Here is a 6,000-nt window from a genome sequence, read left to right on the forward strand (position 1 = left end):
TCTACTAGCGGCAGCTGCTTTGGGTCCCACCAATTCATCACATTTGTGATGGAGAATTGCTGTTTCCAATGCAATCTCTTGGCTCTCACACCAAGCCCCAGTTACTGCATTTGGAAGTGATTTAAGACTCAGAAAGGATACAGATCGAGGAAACTCCAAAGTGCTCTTTTCTATTTATGGCCACCCACTTTCGAAGCCGAGAAAGTGGGATTTGTTGAAGCTGAAGGGAAACTGTCTAAAATCAAGAAAGATGGTAGCCAGCAAGAGGGGGTGGGTCCAAGAGAGCTCTCATCACTGGCTTCAGTGGAGTCTTCTGTCGACTCAAATGCCTAAGGGCCTAGTCTAGGCTTGGGGTTGGGGAGGAGAATGTATCTTTATGTGCCCATTTTTCTTAACTCACTGTTACCCAGCCAACTTGGCCTCGATTTCGAGTGGTTTCTCTTACTGCCTGATATCTTGTTGCTCCATTTATCCCGAGCCCATCTTCTAATTCCATGGGGGCTATTTATTTCCCCAAATATAAAAGTATATTACTGGATTGCCTCATTCAGTAAGACAAAGACATATCTGTAAAAAAGAAGTATCAGTACTCAATGAAACCTTCTTGAAGTCTTCTAGTAGTGGGGCTAATAACCTAGAGGACTTCATTTGTACCTCCTGAATGCATATACATCATGTATAACCACAGTCCCAAAGCCTGCTGGTAGGAGACTCTGTATAGTGGAAGATCAATGCCCCATGCCTATGTGAAGGGTGGGACAGAGTTGGCCAGGCTCTTTGATTATCTTTGGACTCTGTAGTTCCTTTAAGGGCTTCTGGATTCTGAGAGGAAATAAGGAAGATCCCTCTCCATTTCAGGGTACTGAGGGAAAAGACTCTGGGAAGGAGTTGATGTGAGAGTTTTTTCACTACAGTTATTTGTGTAGGTGTCACATCCCAGCACTTGACTGTAAGTTCTATGAGGGCAGAGACTATGATATCATCACCTGGAAAAGTTCTTTGTAAAGAGTAACCACTCAAAAGATGGTCCTTCACTTTCTCCCCACCTCCACTTTCACCTTGTTTTCTTCAAAGCACAACTCAGATTCTATGTCCTACTCTTACCTGTTTGTATTTATGGAATTATTTTGCCTTAATTTTGTGACAAGGGTTATGCAGAATAGGCACAGATATGCTCTGCCTACTTCTTATAGACCTGAAACTTTTAGATTTTCAATACATATATTACTACATCACAAATTCAGGGATTTTAAAAAATGTTTTGATCACTATATTTCATTATAAATGGTTTCCTTTGTAAATGATCATGTTTTACTTTATGCATTTAAAAACTTATTCTGAGACGGGTCCTATAGGACTCACTTGATAACCAAAGGGCCTAATTACTGAAAAAGTAAAGAATCCTTGTTGTAGATCATGTGAGAGCTCTGAGGGGGGCAGCTTCCAGTAATACAAAACATCACTGAGAGTTCCTTAATTGGCTACTGAGGCAGAAGAGCTGATGACTTGGGAACCTTTTAAAAGAGGAGACAGTTCTGGGTCTCTTAGCTATGACTTCAGGTAACAAGATTTAATTTTCAGTGAGGAGTCAAGGACAGTCCTTCTCTACTCAAATATACACCATTCCCTACATAGACTGTGGATTCAAGGAAACAGGTTTGTAACATGGGCCAGGGCTGCCTACCTCTTTTGTGTCTTCTTTCCTTTTATAGGAGACTTAGTAAATTTTGAAAAGTCAAGATGTTTAATGTGACAGTGGCAATGCATGCCAGAGTGGTAGAAATTTTAGCAAAGCAGAGACAGGCTGGCATCAAGTAAAACATCTACCCTAAATAGAGTGACTGCTGTCAGGAGAAGGGGGTAAGCCTGGCTTGTTTTGTACATTTGTACAACAAGTTGTTTGGATAATATCCAAAGAAGTAGAAATATAATATGGCTAATTAGCAGCCTAGCAAAAACTATTTTATGTCTCAATGAAGCTTAATTATTGCCCTCCCAGTAGACTGTATCAGTGGTTATAAATTAAATTATTGGATCCTGCTATAATCATTCTGTTAGTGTGAACTATGACTATCATGCTTATTATTTTATATGGACACAAATAGTCTGCCCTATACTTGATTCATATTGGCCATCTTTCTTTGGGACATCTAGACACGGGCTATAACTTTTGCTGTAATTAGCATCATCCCTGGGGCTTTAATGAGCCAATGATTGTGAGAACAGAGGAGCCCCTAATTAGAAGTCAATACTCTATGAATGAAGTTGGAACAAACTATAGTGGCTGAGTACAAGCCAAGAAGTAGTGTAGGTTGATAGCCCTTGAGAGTTCCAGTCAAGCAGTGCCTCTGTGCTATGGCTATGCTTTTTATAAATCTTGCATTTACCTGTATATATTGTAGCATTGCCACTCCTAATAGTATTGAAATTCTTTAAAGTCAGGGAACATTGGGTTTTTATTTTCAAATTAGTAGGACCCAACACACTGCTTTCAACTTAGTAAATGTCTGGTGATATTTTTGAGGAGGTGTCAAAGAAATGGGGAAAAAACTATCATTTGAAGAATGGCTAAAAAATTATAGTATGTGACTAAAGATAATTGTACCTTATAAACATTAAGAATTAAGAGAAGCTTGGGAAGATTTATATGAACTGATACAGAGTGAAGAAAACAGAACCAGGAAAACAATATGTAATAATTACAATATGAATAGGAAAAAAACCCACTAAATTTCAGGGAATTTTGGTTAAGTTTTGTCCTAGAGAAGAATTCACAAAATGTACCTTCCTTACCTCTTCGGGGAAGTAAAGGATTATGAGTATGAAACATTACATATACTATCAGATATTGCTGATTTGTTAGTTGGTTTTACTGAACAGCATTTTCTTTTTTTATTCTTTGTTAGAAACAATGACTCTCTAGGAAGGGATAAGCATAGGAACATATTCAAATATTAAAACTAAGTAAAAACAAAATATAGAAATAAAAGAATAAGAAAATCTAAAAAAAAACCCAGCCCAAAACAAATTATTTTTTTGAATTGCATTGAAAAGGACATTAGGAATGAAGGAGCTCTTAGAGTTCTCTCTGCCTCCTGCCCTCCTGCTTCCCTCTTCTCCCAACAGGATGCCTGAACTTTGCCAAACATACATTTCAATTGGCCATTACCAACTGGATGTCACACTGATGATGTTACAAATGACTTGCTTCAATGATTCAGAGGACGTTCCATTATTCCCATAAGAAAGTATTTTATTTTCCATGCCTTAAAATTTTTCATGAGATTTATATATGGCTATTGTTTGTCAGAATGTCCAAATATGACTTTTTTCAATTAATCATGTTTTCTTTCCCTCTCTCTTCTCCCTCTCCTCAGCTTGGGTGCCCCCAATTCCCTTCCACTTCAACCCCTCCCTTCCCCCCCTTTTTTTGGGTAGTGCCAACAGTAGAGAAGGAGGAATTTCTGGAGAGATGCCAAATTTGGCTTCAGATCATTTCTCTTCAACACACACTGGCCTCTGAAAACCAGATTCTGTTTGTCATTTGCTTTACTTTGCTCTCCCAGCATTGTGTCATTCTGATGGTAATGCTGATGGATTTCAAGCTTGCCTCGCAGAGTAACGCACAAGGTTTTCATAAGCACATTAATCTTAAAAGAAAAACTGTCAGATGCAAACAATACCCGTATGGCTGATGTTGCAAAGGCCTACTAACTCTTAACATCCATTTCCAGGGAATATTATCTTTCAGAGGCACTATGTTTTCTTGAACTACATTCTAATATACCTGTGTTTTAGGTTTTCAGGGTATCGAAAAGGCTAGCTTTATAAGTCCTAGGTGGCTGATTAAAGGCAATTCAACACATTTGCCAAAAGCAAATAATCTGAGAGATCACATGGCAGGGATAGGAAGGCCATGATTACAAGAAACATGTAATTACATTAGTTTTCAAATAATGTAATATAAGTAGTTCTTATTAATGCTAAATTGGTAATTCATTATATCCTTAGGAGTACCATGGCTTGTGCATAATATGAAGGGATTGTTAGTAGCAAATGAACTGCTTGGGCCAGATTCTCTCCCTTGTGGAAGAGTTCCTAACTCAAATGCTTCTATTTGGAAGGCATTTTCCCTCTTTGTTCCAAAGTTAGCAGAATGTGTGGTATGAATTAAGCATCTGAGATGACTCTAAACGTCATTTGGAAGCTTGCCAGGCCACAAGCAAGAACAAGCCAGTAGCTTGTTTTAATTTAATGGTGTTGAAGTGTTCCACTATAATTAAGCATCTGAAAATTAAATAGAAACAGTCATTAAGCTCAGCAATACAAAGCCACCAGACCAAAGAATATAAATTGTTTTAAATAGAAATCCCCCCAAACTTTGTCATTTGGGGCTTTGAGATCGCCCGCTTCAATGGAGGGTGGGGGTGAGGGTGAAGGGCAGACTGGAGAGACCATTGGCATTCAATGCCATCAAAATTAATGAGCACAGACAGTTAATCTAGGGGGATTGAGGTTGTCATATGTTCAGCATTTTTTTTTCTTAGTGGTAGCAATACTGGGTTTAAAAAATTGCTGAGGTGATTGGACAAGATTAAACCCAACCTATGTATTGTTAATCACACCCTATTCCTATGAAGATGGTATGAATCACCACTGGGGAGAGAAGTACAACAAAATAAATGAATGACACACAAAGATAGATGGAATTTTTTTTAAACCTCTACCATTTTAGGTTGGTGCACTCAGTTAGCAGAGTGGTCCTTTTCACCATTTAGATCCATAGATTATATGGTTTATATAGTTGCAACTGCTCAGTCTGGTCCTATCCTACACTTCTGACAATTTAAGGAACATGGGGAGATTTTCCTATGGCGGGTGTTAGAAAGAATAAGTAAATATTTTGTATAATCCTCCTTATGGTTCTTTAGGAAGTTTTTTCTCATGTCAAAAAAACCTGTCATTTAATTTGACTAATCCAGGTATCTCATTTATTCTCCGGTTCACTGCATAAGTTCATGGAAACTCTGAGCTCATAGAATTTCCATTGGTATGGTCTTGGTCTGGCAAATGAGAGGCAATTTCACGTAGTGGGGTGTGGGAAAAGTGTTGGATCTAGAGGCAGGAGACAGAGGTTCAAGTCCCAATGCTGACCATGTGTGATTCATCTAAGTCTAAAAAGCTTTTTCAGTGTAATAAGGAGAGTGCTTGCTTCATTCAGGGGACTGTATGTCTCCTATAGAATGAGCAAAGACCTATGTTCCAACCTTACCTCTAACATGTACTAACTGTAGGACCATGAATCAAACACTTTACTTTTCTGTGCTTATTTCCTCATGTCTAAAATGGGGATTTTATCACCTGCATAAAAGTGTTACTGTGAGGATCAAATAGGTTAATGTAGATAAAAATCCTTGTAAGCTTTAAAATAATAATGAATGTCAGCCATTTTTGTTGCTATGCTATCTTTCTGATGCTCAGTTTCCTTATCTGTAAGATGGGGTTGACAAAATTTACTAGCTGCATCAGAGGAAGCTCTTTGTAAACTATAAAGCACTATATAAATACAAACTCGTATGAAATGTGTGCATATAAGCCTCCTGGATTGTCCTAAATGCATCCTCTTTGTTCCCTGGATAGCCTTCTTCCTAAGTGGGCTGAAACTAATCCACAGTCATACATGACAATTTAGCTGAGGATATAATGACAATTTACAGAATTAAAGTCTCCTCTGTCCCATTGATATCATATGCTTAAATATTCCCAAAGGAATTAGTACAAAACCTTATTTTCCATTGAGCATATTAGGAAATATAGACATAGAGGGACAAAATGAATTTTTCTAGTCTCCTCAGCAATAGATATCAGAGCCAGGATTTAAACCCATGTTTTCACTGATTTCAAACCCAATGCCCATTTCTATACAAAGTGGGTCTAATGTAGCCAGATGATAGACATCAGCACAGGGTGATTTTATTTCACAAGAATGTATTTTGCTAA

This window comes from Gracilinanus agilis, chromosome 2 (genome assembly GCF_016433145.1).
Source record: "Gracilinanus agilis isolate LMUSP501 chromosome 2, AgileGrace, whole genome shotgun sequence".
In the NCBI taxonomy this organism is placed as follows: Eukaryota; Metazoa; Chordata; class Mammalia; order Didelphimorphia; family Didelphidae; genus Gracilinanus; species Gracilinanus agilis.